This window comes from Apus apus, chromosome 2 (genome assembly GCF_020740795.1).
Source record: "Apus apus isolate bApuApu2 chromosome 2, bApuApu2.pri.cur, whole genome shotgun sequence".
In the NCBI taxonomy this organism is placed as follows: domain Eukaryota; kingdom Metazoa; phylum Chordata; class Aves; order Apodiformes; family Apodidae; genus Apus; species Apus apus.
Genome location: NC_067283.1, coordinates 145,310,878 through 145,326,098, shown reverse-complemented (window position 1 = coordinate 145,326,098; position 15,221 = coordinate 145,310,878). Strand labels below are relative to the sequence as shown.

General features: G+C 42.5%; 1 protein-coding gene across 20 annotated transcripts in view; it reads left to right on the top strand.

Annotated features, from left to right (window-relative positions):
• The window catches only part of MTSS1 (MTSS I-BAR domain containing 1), a 129,742-nt gene that overhangs the window by 78,523 nt on the left and 35,998 nt on the right, over positions 1-15,221 (top strand). The window lies entirely within an intron of this gene.

Below are 15,221 nucleotides of genomic sequence, written 5' to 3'. Positions count from 1 at the left end.
AAATGTTGCATTGGCTTTGCACGTATTTTCACAAGACATGACCAGGAAGATTGTTTCTTCCTGGAGTTTATTTGTCCACATGGCTGAGTGAGGGAACTGTGTCACTTGGACAGGACCATCATTCTTGTTCTGCAGTTGTCCCGATGGTCACTGAAGCAATTGCTGGGCAGGTTTTATAGAAGAGGACTTGGCTCTGGATCTTCCCATGCTCTCTGCTGTAAATGAGCCTTCCAGGTTGATGAAGGCGATGCTCTTATGAAAATGCTGGACTTGGTTTAAATAGCTCTTCTCCATGATTCATGCTCCTTACATCACATGCAATTCACTGCCATGTGTCACCAGGACAGGTGGTGTCTGTCTTGGAGGCTCTCCTGGGGCATCATTTGAATGGTGATGGAGGAAAACTTGCAGATAAAATAACAGAAAGCCAAGTTAAAGCATCTAAACCTTTGTCTCACTTTAAAAGTCATGAACAGTGGATATGAGCCATGATACCAGCAGTGTGTTATCACTCCAGTTTAAATATAGATTTTGAAGGAAGTTTGTAATATTTTCTGCATGTGGATATTTTATGGCAGGAAGCATATCCTGCTATAAATGAATAAACTTGTTGAGAGGCTGGGTTAGAGGCTGTGAGTGACTGAAACATGGAAGTTTTTCCTTTCGGAAGTGTTGGCTGTTCTAAATTGATAGACCATTGGCTTGTTTTGAGCTTGACCATTTCCTTACTTTTGGAACAGGTCAGAGAGAGCATGGTGCCGGAAAAATGTTTCCTGTTGGGTGCCAAGTTCTCCTAAGTTGGTGGCCAACAAGCAGCACCTGAAGTGGAGAAGCTGAGCAACACTTTATCTAGAGCAACCTGATCTAGTGGGAGGTGTCCCTACCCATGCAGGAGGGTTGGAACTAGATGATCTTTAAGGTCCCTTCCAACCCAAACCATTCTGTGATTCTGGGATTTTTGATACCCAGCAGCTACATTTGGATGAGGAAACCCCTGTCCATGGAACTCCCTGGAGGCTGTTCCATGCAGGGGTCAGGATGAAGGAATATGGTGTCCTTTTGGGAAATAGCTTCTACTAAAAAGATTGCACTTTTTTTTGCAAGGTCATGTATTTTGATTTTTTTTTTCTTCCTTTTGCAAAAGGTGGTCAAACTTCAAAGGAAGCTGTATCGTACCACTGTCTGTATGCACTTCAGGTTTAAAGTGGAGTCTTCTGACATTCAGTTCTTGCTGGAAAATATCTCCCTGGGGATCCTCTCCCTCCCCCTGTCCATTCCAACGGCTGACTTGACTTGCAAGAGCTGCCTCTAGTAAGGTGGGAGGGGAGTCAATGGATAATTGCTGATGCTGATTTGCACCTATTTTGTCTTCAATCACCTTCTTAAATGCTTTAGTGTTAGGTTAAATTTTGTTTTCATAGCAGATAACTCACCCTGTCTCTCTTTGGAGCTCAACACATTTTTTTAATTATTTCATGCCTACATTTGCCCCTAGCTCACCTGCATTCTAGCAATCCTGGTTTGTTAGTATATAAACTGAAGCTCCGTGAGTGTGATTCTGTTTTTATTAATATTTACAGTTCATCACTCTCCACCGGACTTTTTAGTACGGTTTTGCCTCTGCTTCTGTAGGGTTTTGCCACATCTGCCAGACAGGAAAATAGTGCACAAAATAGAATATGTCCCACATGTATTGCTGGTTTATCCCGGCCTGCCAACTGAGGTACCTTGTTCTTGATTTATTATAGTCTGACCTGCAAGACGTGCTTTTCACAGCCTTTTGATCCTGTTGGGAATGGTAGATTAACAAGACTAACAACTTTCTTTGGACAAATTTTTTTCTTAACCAGAGAAATATTGCTTACATCAAGACCCAATTATACCGTCCTCACTCTCGTACCAAAAACCAGTTCTTTGGGGGCTATCTTTTTAATGGATTAATTTATTTTACCTACTTTAAACAAACTTCCAAAAATCTAGGGTAAAGCCTGTTCCAGGGGGTTGTATCTGAAATGGATTGCAGCCGGACAGATTAAACATGGCAGTTATTTCTGGTGAAGGCAGCATGCCCTTGAGTTGGCTCAGGAGGAGTGACAGTGCCGCTGCCTCCAAAGACAAATTCAGAGATATTCAGTGCCCGTGCAAGTGCTGCATTGCAGTTTCTGTCTGTTTATGTCTTGGACAGGTAACTCCAGCAGACGAAGGGCTCCTCAGGAGCTTGAGGAGAGCGTGGCTTTAGTGCTACGTAACCACAGATCTCATGGGCCATGTTTTTTGTGCTTCTTACTGCATATCTTGTGCTTTCTGCAGCTCTCTGTTCTCCTTAACGCAGTGTAAAAAGCTGAGAGTGCTTATCCTTTTACAGGGTTTTGGTTGGAGGGCTTTTTAGCCAAATTTTGAATATATATACATTTAGAGACTTACACGTCATGTTGTGTTACAGCTTTTACACCATTTGAACCTGTCTGCTTTAATTAGCAGTTGGCATTGCTGTGTTTATAGATAGATGGAAAAAAGCACAAGCTAGTCATAGTTTTCAGGGCAGGGTGTATTTTCTTCTGTTGGCAGGTAGCTCCTATCCATTTTTCCATAGATAAACTGGCTGGCAACCTGCAGATGTTGCAAGCATTGGGTATTGATGCTTGAAATAGAAATGGACTCTGAAGAGAATGTGAGATGGGGGGAAATAAATCAGAAACTGCTGTTGCATTGAAAGTCTATTAAGACTAATGATATATCACACTTACCAGAGCATAACTGCAGAAGTTGACCCCATTAAAAATGAACACATTAAAGATACATATTTTAAAATCTTGCTTGTGTCACATCATGAAGGTTCGTTTTCACTTTGGCACGTTGTGGTAACAGAACTAGTAACCAGTACAAGTGTTGGCTGCTTAGGGTGGTTAAGTTGGTTCGTGAGCACAAGAGGGAGAAATTGATTGATTCTTTTTGGAATAAGCTGTATTTGTTCTATAAATTGTGTGAAAAGTATGTGTGTGTACATTTTTCTTTCTAACTGCAACTTGAAATTTGTGAAAGTTTTGGCCTGTGTTGACCCTGCAATGCCCAGGAGGAAGTCAAGGAACAAGAACTGTGTTGTGTTATTAAACTCCTGTGTGTTAGCTGCTCCTCAAGAACTGTCCGCACATGCACTTCACTCTGGGGAAAATAATTTGAAGCACCTTTGCCCTCTTTCAAGAAGCTCCCCTGAAATGAAACTATAAATTACTTCTCTGTGCAGATATTAAATATAAGCATGCCAGTGTTGCTGAGCAGCTCATGTGGGGGTAGCCCGTTGATGGGTACATGGTGAGAAGATGCTTTGCTCTGTATGGGATTTGATTGTCACGATCTTGACACAGTTGTATTGCAGTCTGGGCTTTGCACTGCCCAGGGACTGGTGGTAGGGCACACACCATCGTCTGGAAAGCCATAGTTCATGAATCAGTGCCTTAAAGCTTTACTGCCCATCAGGGGAAGGTGGGCAATTCAGTAACTGTCTGTTCCATGCATACCTTTTCAGAGTGGCTGCAGCATTATTCTGCAGACTGTACTTTTCACTGTCTTGCAAGATTTCTGCCTTTCAGTCTAGGACGGAGCTGAGCACACTGGTGAGCAGCAGATGGGTTTGAGTTAAGCTTACACTTGGGGGTTTGGGACTAGAGCCCAAGTCTTTCAGCTTCCAAAACCCAGGAGCTCTCAGCTTGGTTAGCAAAATCTCATCATCTCTGTTGGCCCTGTGTGTTACAAACTGGTTTTGAGACCACATGGCAAGATGACTTTCTGTTGAGTGATCCAAGGCTTTTCTTCACCAGCATGTCCAGCACAGTGTTACAACTGTAAGGTTCCTCTAACTCTTGCCTTTGGATGTTTACTTGTGTGTAATTTCTGAGCAACCTGTCCCTCAGGTTGACTGTCTTTGAGAAGAGCTGGGTGAACTGATTGTTCCTGCTTCACATGGCTGAGCAGGATGGAAGGAAGAGAAACCTTTCATGTAACAATATCACTGTGAGATGTGGGAATATGGGTTACAGGGTACTAAATCAAGGCAGTCTCTGGGGAGAGTAGTTAATAAATTTGAAATAGGAGGTGACCCTTTCTGAGCACTCAAAACTTGTGATTTATATTCTAGTTCTGTGCATTACGGTGCTTAATGCCCAGGTCAGAAATCCTCCATCCAAATTTGACACTTTCTTTTGTCTTTAATAGACAAATTAATAGCAATAGGTCACAGCCAAATGTGTATTATAGGTGTGGGTTGATGAGGTCTGTTAGAAGAACAAGGGACCATCAGAGCGTGTGAAGAGCTGTTAGGTTTAGATGGATTTCCTGCATTACCAAACATGTCAAATGACCAGATGAATGTTTCGACACCAAAATCAACTTAACCATGAATTACTGTGAAGTCAATTTTTGAGAAACTCTAAGGAATACAGCAAAAGTAAATGTACATGGATGTGTTGGAACAATTTAGTGGTCTGGTTGGCTGCTTTTTGTAGGTGAATTTTAATTGCTTTTGTGTCATTTGGAAAATACCAGAGATATATTTTTTTCCCTAGACTGGATTGTGACAATGCTGTTTGTGTGCATAAGGTAGATGTTTGAATTCTTTGACATCAGAGCTTCTACTTGAATAAAAACAGTAAGCACTTTCCCCATGTGTATTTAGTGTCTTATGTTGATGAAGCAGTGTCAGGGGAGCACAGCCTGCCAAGAGGTGCTTGGAAAACTGTGGGTTTGAACTACTGGGACAACAGACTCTGGATTTTGGGTAATGAAAACAATTTTCACAATGGCACTAGTCGGCAACTGGAAGAGGATCCCAGGAATATCCATCTTAGAGACACTCAAAACTGTACTGGGCAGACCCCCAAACCTCATCAAAGTTGCCCCTGATTTTTTAGTGGGGGATCAGACCACACAGCCTCCTGAGATCTCTTCCGGTTTTGTCTCCCTAGTTTTCACGTGAGAGGCTGAAAGGAAGGATCAATAACCAAACATGTTACACCAGCATTTGAAGGTGAGCAGTACAGGCACATGAACTTCCCTGCTGTGGCAGGAGGGACATTCCCTAAGAAGGGTCTTGACACAGTTTTGCAGGCTATTGCCACAAAAGCCTTAGTAGCACCCAGTATATGGATCACAGCCTTATTTAAAACTGCTCATCTCCAGTTGATTTGTTGATTAAGGGCTGTAAGATGAGCAGGACTTGGCTGGAATGGTGACAGTCCTCTGAACATTTGTCCTGCATGGAGTGTCAGGTGTGAATCCCCTCCTGCCTCCTCCCCTAGGGGCTGCTCATTGGGAAGAACTGCAGAAGGTGTTCTGTACTGCAGGGAGGGAACAGCAAAAACGATGGAGAAGCAGTGCTGTAAAGCAACCTCTGTGGATGCAGGATAGCTTCTCCTCTCATTTCAAGGCTTAAATTTCAGGATTCACAAAGCCCTGGTCTTAGTTAATCCTTATTTTACTTCTTTCTTTTGGTTTCTAGTCTTTTTCATTGATTCAGATCCCTGTTTCCTGAAGCTTATTGCAGTCGTCCTTACTAAGGGTGACTGAGTGATACTGTAAAACTTAGCCAGTGCACCCAGTGTCCACTGCATGTGTGTGTGTCTGAGCGGGCAAGTACAGCAGAATGACATGGATCTCTTGTTCTGGTGGTCGAGACGTGTTCACCAGAGTCCAACAGAGGTTGTTTTGAAGAAGAAATCCAGTTGCTCTGTGCTCACAGAAGGACATGAGCACGTCCTTGGTGTCTGCATGCCAGTCAGCACTGCTAAGCGAAGTGCCTTGCTGTATGCCATGTTTGTAATGCCAGAAACCTCTGCAGCTTCATTTGATCTTTTCTACAAGATGCATTTTGTTCATTTTGGGAATCAAGAACTCTTGAAGCTTTTCTCCTGCTGGACGCTTTATGGTTTAAGCAGTCACACTTTAAATGCAGCCTGACAGCATAGATTGTTTGGATGGATTTGTGGGATAAACAGGAGTTTGCCTGTGGAGCAAGTGAATCTGTGCATTCAAAGCAGCCAGAGATCTGGGGAGCACTGTCCTGTGCTTGTAAGCTGTCTCACCTGATCTGCACGCAGCCTTGTTTTTGTGTGAAGCTTTCTTTGCTTGCTGCTTACAAGGAGGAAATCCTCATACCTTTTCTAAGTTCAAAAGTATTAATTGAGAGTTTGCTGTGTGTTCTGGAGCATGTGTTCATTGAGTTTGTGGCCAAAAGCAGAAAGACCTCCAGTTTCTCTGTTTAGAACTGACTGTCCTCATTTCACTTTTTGTAACAGGTGTAATATGACTTTTTTTTTAAGCTGAGTTCAGTGTTGTGTATCAAATTCCTTCGTGCCACGGGCTTAAGCAGCCAGCTGGTGTCAAACCCATGCAGTGACATTCTCTGCTTTTGTGAAAATTCATTATATTGTAGTAACGCTGAGGACGCTCAAGTTGAAAATAAGTGGGATGCTGCCAAAAAAAGCCTGTCAGTGAGGACAAAGCTAGTTAACTCTTTGAGAGCTGACTCAAGGAACAGCACAGCTGTCTTTATATATAGCACTGGGCAAAAGGAGCTTTGGGGCAATCTGGTTAAGTGTAAACACTAGTGCCCTGGATTCGTGTTGCCCTTCCATTATCTGCCATTCAGTTGAAGAGGTTTGCAGGTTTGTCCTGTGTCTGCTGACAAGTCACCTGAGTTTTATAGGGGAAATCTTCAAAGTCAGTGTGGTTTTAAGTCTCTACACTTCTACAAAGCCAAGTTTAAATGAGTTTGGAGGCCCACTAAATAAATCAGGGGGAATGAAGTTGAGCCATTGGTATTTCAACACATATTTGAGAAAATTTTTAAATGCCCTTCAGAGCATACAGAGCAACTGCCTTGAGAAAGTACTAGAAAGTGGATGTATTGCTTTTTGGAGCGTCAGCACCATTGTCCTCCTCCTGTATGCCAGTTGCAGTTAGAGAACATTCATGCTGAGCAAAGACACAAGGTTGCCTCAGCAAGAAGGAACCACATCCCTGAATTCTTGGGGTAGTTGCAGAGCTTCCCCTTGCATCCAGGGAGTAAAATGCTGTGCTTAATGTTTAGGTGTGCACTGAATCATTTCATGGGTTGATGATGCTGTATCTCTTTATAACTAACTGAAGTACAATGGACTTTCTCTAAAATTTGTGGAACTGGTAGTTTTTTAAGGTGGTGTCAATTATTTTTACCTTCCTTTGTCCCTCCATGATCTTTCCTTCTATTCATTAAGGAAGCGTGCTCTGTTGAAAGAAGTAACAGTGTGTAAAAATAGCGCTGCCTTATTCTGCAGATCTGCTTGCTGTGGGGTTTCAGTTAGATCTGCTGACTTGGATTTAAAAAGAAAGAATCTTTTCTTCTGCTTTTTGCACCTGCTTTTCCCAGTTGTGCTTGATTTTGCACTTCAGAGGCATTTGGTCATAGCTGAAATCGTTGCTGGGTTGGAATCAGCAGCACAGGTAGTTGGGAGACCTGTGTTAAGGAGCTTTAAACTTTTGGGGCCGGAGGTATTTGCAAGGCCAATAGCTAAACACAAAGAGGAGAGATACCTGTGGGCTTTCAACAGCCTCTGTGGAAGTTGCTTGTTCAAAATAAGCAGTGCATGTTCTGCCGAGCATGTGATGGAATTGCACTTGGTGTTCCAAGCCATTTGCTGTAAGTCTATTATCCCTTCCCCTCATTGCATATTGCTGGCATCTAATCAGATTATATGGCAGTTCATAGCTGTGCCCAGGCAAAATAAAGAGCTGTACTTAAGAAGAGTAAGGATCTTGAGTTACTGCCTTCTTAACACATGGGGCTGACATTAAGTGTCCGTTTAGAGCCAGATTCATGAAGGTACATAGCTCAGTGAGTCTGTCTATCTAAATAGGTCTGAACCAGATCTCCATCTTTTCACCATCTGGAGCATGCAGAGGAGTGTGGTCCTCTGTGCAGCGAGTATCCCTAGCTGATGGAGCTGGCCTTTAGATGGCTGGCAGTTCAACTTTGGGATGCTGCAGTGGTGAGGGGTTACTCCAAAACAGCATTCAGACTTGGCCTCGCATTCTTCAGCAGCTTCAGGAGTTCCCTTTTTATTACAAAGTGTCCTTTTTATTAGCATGCTTCTTTTCTGTAATCAAGCTTGATGGCTCAAGTTGCCTGCCTTTCTTAAGCCATTAGTGGGTGTCGCATTTAGAGCAAAGCAGTTGCATCTGCTCAGATTAAGACCATTAGGTTTACATAGCTATTCATGAAATGGTTTTGGAAATACATCTGACTATAAATTGGAAAAGAGGTGGGGAAAAGGTATGAACAGTGTTAGTGGGCACCGATTCGTTATGAGAACAGATGTTTAGCAGATCCTGTATGTTTTCAATAATGAAATTATTTGTATTCCAAAGAATAAAATGTAAATAATGGCCCTTGGAAAACACAAGTGTGGCATTTGCTCTTTTAAGCAAATCTGTTTCTAATGATGCTTTGTTTTTAGGCATTAAAACCTTGATGTGGAACTCTGGGTTCATAAAAATGAGCAACAAGGAGGGATGGATATTAATTTTTGAAATAAATTTCCAGAAACAAAACACTGTTCTCTCTACTGGCATCACTGTTTATGAGAGAGGAAAAGGGACCAGGCAGGCTTGCACTCCTGACACAAACGTGCTCAAACTTGTGGCTTTTGTTACTGGAAGACACTTCTGTCTGGACTTTCACTGGTCTCTAACAGGATGTCACAGTTCAGTTAAGCATTTTGTGTCTCTTATAAGTTTGTGAATCAACTACAGACTTCTTAGTTTCTCAATTCAATGCACTCTGTGATATTATAAAGCTTCTCAGAGCATTTTCAGCCACCTGTGTGGGTGACATCCTCTTTGAAAGCGGAAGGCCACAGGTGAGCTTCTCAGCATGCCCTGAAGGCTGACTAAACCCAGACTGTCCAAAGATCATAGCAGAACTCATTCATGACCATATTTAATCCTCAGACAGACTGTGGAGTGACCTCTGTGTGCTTGAGTGAAATTCTGACCCTCGTTTAATGGCAACACTTGTGTTGACTCCCATGGGGTGAGGATTTTGCCCAGTGCTGTGCTGGGTAAACAGCTAGGGTAAGCAAAAATGCTGCTGAGCAGAGGAAAAAGCTAGATCAGAATAAGTCATAAGATCTTTCTTGCATATTCTTTACCATACTGACTGGAACATGGTCATAGTCTGTTGTAAGGACTTTCTAAAGCTGGCAGTTGCCAGGGCAGGCTGTGGGCCAGGGATGGCCCAGGTTTCCTGTTCCTTTTGCTTTACTTCTTTAACTAGGTGCTGCTGTCACTCCTTTCCTTAACTCTTCTTCCTTTAAAACCAGTGCAAGTGCAATTTGAGATCGTACTCGTCCCACCCATAGACCAATGCTAGTTTCTTCTGCAGAAGAGAAAATAAACCACCTTCTGCATTTTCTTTTTAGGATTATCTGGACTGAACGGAACTATTAACAAGTGTGACAACTTCTTATCAGGCCTCTGTAAATACATTTTCCAAGTAATTTGCCCAAAAGGGCACTCAACTGAACATTGCAAGCAAGCTGTCCCTTTGCAATGGCAACTGCAGAGATGTGGTAACTGAGAGTGGCTTGTTGGAGTTGTTTTATTAAATTCAGTTGATCTAAAATCCTTAGCTGAGTTTGACCTTGAATCTGCATTCATCTTCTCTGAAAGATGTCTAAATTAAAACTTTTTATTTTTTAATGCTTCAGGAAATGTTTTTGCTGGGTTTTAGCAGCAACTTTCAGAGACTTTTCTAAGCACTGCTCAGAACAGCTTGTAGTAGCTGTAGGAACAGCTGTCCTGTTTTCCTGGCTGGAAGATGCTGAACAACATCCCTCTGTTGCCTGCAGTTCTCGATGTGTTTTTCCAACTTAGAAGCCTTACCTGGGGGCCATTGACACCCTGAAACATAAAAGTGCTGCCATAGCTCCACTTTCAAGTTTTTGCCCCAGTGGTAGTGCTTACAGCTTCTGTGCTGGTCACTTCTAGGCAGAAGCCCTCAATTTTTCCCCTGTCTGCTGTAACACCCTGGCACTGATCCCATAATCCTTCAGTTTCATGGAGGCATCCTCATAAACAGTTTTGCAAAATCAAGGTCCATGCTCCATGTAATAATCAGTGATGGAAACTGCTTGCTCTTCTAACAGCATGAGTTTGGATAAGGGTTGAGTAATGACCATCAACTTAAAATGTCCTACTGTTAGTCATCCTGTCATAGCCTCTGTGTTCAGAGTTGTATTTAATAATCTAGCCTCTATTCTGCTCCTGCTTTAATCTTTGCTTGAAAATGGAAGCCTCTTTTGATAACTTTGAAATTACAAAAGTATTACACCATTTTTTCATCATTCCCTCCCTTTTGGGGAAGAGGGAAGTAGCTGGCACATTTGGACTCTGCCCTTGAAGATAAAGATGAGCTCGTTAATAAGTTGGAGCCTTAAAGGCACTTCCTGAAAGGCAGTCATCTTCTGAACCTTCTGGGGTTGCTCAACAGTGAAGTGAGAGGAGGAAGATAAGAAGTGGGTTGTTTGGAGTGTATGGAGGCCATGAAGTTGTACAGCTGCACATTTCATCAAATAATAATTTCCTTTATTTACAAACATAATGACTCCAGTAAAACAATTGAGTCTCTTTCCTGCAGTCTCTCCCTGTCATGTCTCTGCAATGTGAATGACAAGCAAGCATCAGAAGAAAATAATTTACTTGTTTATAGTGGCCTCATTGCAGCATTGTGGTTGTTTGATTATCTTGTTATTAAAAAGGTTTTTGGTCTTTTACAGGCTTAGGCAGGAATAGGGAGAAGCAGGGAAGGTGAGAGTGAAAGCACATTTTGCCTTGCAGAGTTGCCTTTTACTTACGAGAAATAAGGCTGATGTTATCACCCACTTGCTAGTCAAATTTGACAGGAGCATTTTGTTAAGCCACTTTCTCTGAGTGGGAATTCTGATTAATACAGCCGTCGTCTCTGGTTTCAAAGTATTACTTTACACCGTTCCCAAGCATTGTTTGCCTTAATGGATGAATTATGGTAGTATGTCAGAGAAGCAGATAATTCACAGTCTCATTTTATAAACTGAGAGCCCAAGGCACTGTTGTTTAACTTGCATAGCTGTGAATGGAGACCAGGTCAGCCACCCAGTGTAGCCTTAGTTTGATGAAAAGTTTGCTAATGTGGCCTGAGTATTTCTCTTCATGAAATTACAGCTACTGAAGAATGTCATGACATTTTGCCAGGGACCTGCTTGCAAGTCAAGGGGAGACGGGCAGTGCTTTTGGCATACTCCTGATGCACTTCTGTTCCAGATGCTCTTTTTGCCACTGTGTGTTGACAGCACTGAAAAAGGAGTTATCTCCACTTGATCTGCCTGCCTGGCTCATGGCTCTGTCCTTAAGTAATTGGGCAGTTGGTCACCTATTGAGCTGGTCTTTTTGAAAAGATAAATTAGAAATTAATTTGGAGGCCAAAGCAGATTTTGTATGACTGTGGCATTGCCCTGTGCCATAAACTGCTTACCAGCTTTTGAGACCTGCATAGCCAGTATCAGGGCTCACACACATGTTCATCTTGCTTGTAAGGTCCATCTTTGTTTGCAGAGTTAAGCACGTTGGCCACCTGCTTCTTCTCTGAGTAAAATACTACTGTAATGTCACCATATTTTACACAAAACATATGCCACTCTTGCTCACTAAGGCTGCTGAGATTGGGTAAAAGAAGCAAATCCAAACTACTGTCCCTGGTTATGTTGGGATATTTTCACACCACTACAGTGGTACAAAATGGTTCCTTTCTGACAGTTTGTGTAGCCAGCTGATCCCAGCCCTTTGGAAACAGCAGCATCAGTGCAGTCCTGCTGGTCAGAACTGGCCTTCACAGGAGACTACTGGCAGTAGAGATAGACCCTTTGCAGCAAATGTGTTCCTGGAAGGACAGCTGAATGCATCAGTAATGGCCGTGGTGCTCCAACTCAATAAATCAGGGGGTGGTGAGAGGCCTGTGTTTAATTTCTTTTGCCTTCTCAGGAAGTATTTTGATTCTTCACAGATAATATAGTTGGGAACAGAGGGGTAAAGCTCTGTTTAACTCCGTTGCAGTTGGAGTACTTAATACATTGAAGACGAGTGGTGGGATTCAGGGGTGGGAGGAGGTGGGCTAGTATTGTCCTTCCTTCAGTCTAATGGCTGATTTTTAACAAGAGATTTCTGAGGCACCCCCAAAACACAAATTGTCTTGGCATATCCAAGGAGGTGATCCTTTCCAAAATGCTGCTGCTGCCGTTTTGGCATCCAGAAACTCTGCAGGAGGTGTATCCATACCTCCCTGGGCTGTCTCACCTGGGTAGATATGTAGGGACGCTTGGACACGGTTCTTGCCTCTGCTAATTAAAAAGCCCCTTGTCTCTTAGGTTCTCACTCCCACATTTAATTAGACACCAGTAATATTAGCTTTTAAACAGGAATTGGAAATGCACAGTGACCTTATTGTAGTAACATGCACTGAGTGGAGATGGGTTCCCCTTTCCTGGGGCAGAAGCTGGTGGCACAAAGCCACGTCCCAGTGCCCCCTCAGTGCACCGCATGCCCATGAGCAGCTGGGTGCATGGAGAGATGGTAGCTGGCTGCAAATGAGAAGGCTTTGAAGAATAAAAATGAAGCTTGCTCCTTTCTGCATCCGTCAGTTTTGGAAACGTGGCAGCAAGAGGCTGGGGAACTCTTTAAATGGTCCTACAGCAAGTGGAGCAGGGAGGGCGGCTGGGAAGGCTGTGTAGGGAATGTGTATGCTGCAAGTGCTGTGTTGGTGTTTTGCAGTACTGTGGAAATCTCATTTTCAAGGCAGTTAAACCTTGTTTATTCTGAATTCAGTTTATTGTAATGTTTTGTAATTGTAAGTATATTTTTGATTGTAGCAAGTTACTTGCAGAGCAACAGGAACCCTTTCTTGTGCCGCTTTGGAGCAATTGTCTTCCCCAGTGCTCCATTTTTAGGCAGGTTGAGTTTATAATTTTAAATGCTGTTTGGGAGGGATTTATGCTCTTTAGGGAGGGCAGAGCAGCACCTTCCTCAGCAAATGGTTGGAAGGTGCCACTGCTTCTGGAGTTCAGATTGCCCCACAGACCCTCACCAGTGCTATCTGACTCTCTGCACACCTCAGCACTGGATATTAAAATAGAGCTTCATCAGCCCTGGCCTGCTTCCTGCAGCTCTCCTCAGGTCCGTGCTGACCAAGCTGAGGTGCTGGCTCAGCCCCCCAGACTTTCCATCCATACCTCTCATTCCCCTTCCCATACAGGCTCCTAAACCCATCTTATGCAACATCTTGTTTCCAGAAGGGCCATAAAAAACTTCTCAAAACCTTTTTTTTTTTCTCTTTGATTTGCTGGAACAATCTTTATTCACAGCATAATATTAACACCTCATACTCCCATGCTCTTGTAAACGGTTATGAATAACATAGTTTTAAAAGGTGGGAAAAACCAGTAACACTTCTCATCCCCAACCAGTCGGGTTTGTTTGTTTGTTTGTTTTTCTGTGGAATAATCTTTTTATTCCAGGCTTTATTTATTTTGTTGTGTTTTTGTTTTCAAACAAGCACAACTACCAACGTATAGACCTAACTTTGTATAGCTGTTTTCTTGACCTTGCCCATCCATCTGTACTGTGTGTTGAGGGGATAATTTATACTTCGGTTATTGGAGTGTTAGTTAAAATGTTGTTACCTTGCAGTTTAATATTCATAGTAACTGACCCCTGTTTCCTAGTCTGCAGAACACATGGTGTCTTATTTCCTATTTATTGTTCTGAAACAACTCCCTTTTTTCATATAATAGGCTTAGCAAAGCAATGTCATTTAACCACTGACAGTCCTAGTGTTCCTGTATTTCAATGAGTTTTCAACCTGAACAACCTCCCTTTTGCTTAAACTCCACTGGGAATTGCTCTGCCTATGACTGTGGAAGTTTTTGGTTTATTTCTCCATCTTTGCCATTAGAGTTGTGCCACGTTAGGCTCCGAGTTGCTTTTATTTGGCAGTGGCTCCAAAGAAAAATGCCAGTGTTTTGGGACAGAAATCCACTTTTTTTTCATTGTGGACATTGCCCTCTTCCTCTGGTTTCTTTCTCTCCATTACACTTTTCCCCATCTTCTGTATTGCTTTCCAAGTCACCAGAGTTTATCATAGCTTGTGCAAGTGCAGCATCTCCAGAGTGATGTGTCCAGGTCCAGGCTGGAGCCCGTATGCTTTTCCCAGCTGCCCATATGCAGCAAGGCTACAGCTCTTCAGTGTTACCAAATATTATTATTTCAAAAACTCCTTATAAAAACTTGAGTAATTGGGCAAGTGACAAAGGACTTTCTGTTTATCTTTTTGAACAATGGAAAATGCCAAATAGCCACAATTCATTCCAGTTATTTAGTGTCTTTGTTCCAAAGCCATTTCGTGGGCACAGGATTTAATTCTGCAGGAACGCAGGAAGATGGTGACTTGTTTCTATGCTTAAAAAAAAAAAAAATACATAAAATTGTTAAAATGTTAAAGTTTCTTTACTAGGAAAAATGTTTTTTACTTGCCCAATAACAAAGCCTTAAAGCCTAAGGAAGATTTTTTACTGTGTATCACAAGTCTGAAGTTATTTTAATAATCAGATGAGACTTTTAAGTAGATGCTGATATCTTCGCTTTTCCAGAGAATACTGCAGCTTGGGAAAGCTTTTTACAAAGGTTCTTATTTGTACCCCGAGAACAGTAGATTTGGCTTGCAAATTGGGCGCTAAGCAATTATCAGAATGAACACTATCCAAAACACAATTATATTGGCATTTAATAGGCTGATCAAAGTGGGTAGTGCCGATTAAAGCGGGAAATGGCGGAATGTGCGCTTTTAAAAGGGAAAAAAACCTTAGGAGGAGGAACATGTGCAAATTATTCTTGCTGTTCTGCAGTTGTCAGAAGCTGAGCTGCGTGAGGGTAAAGAGCAAATAGTGCCACCTCCTGGCAATGTCATGAAAACGTGTGATCCGAGATGGCAGGTACGGGTGGTACCTGATCATAGTGTTAGTGATGTACGGGACAATACGGAGCATCGGATACACATTCTGGAGGAGCAAAAGCCTTTTGAGGCATTGAGTCTAAAGAATCTAGATATGAGCAAATTAGATAGGAATTAGGAAATAAACTGTCCGTGGATGCCTACTCACTTG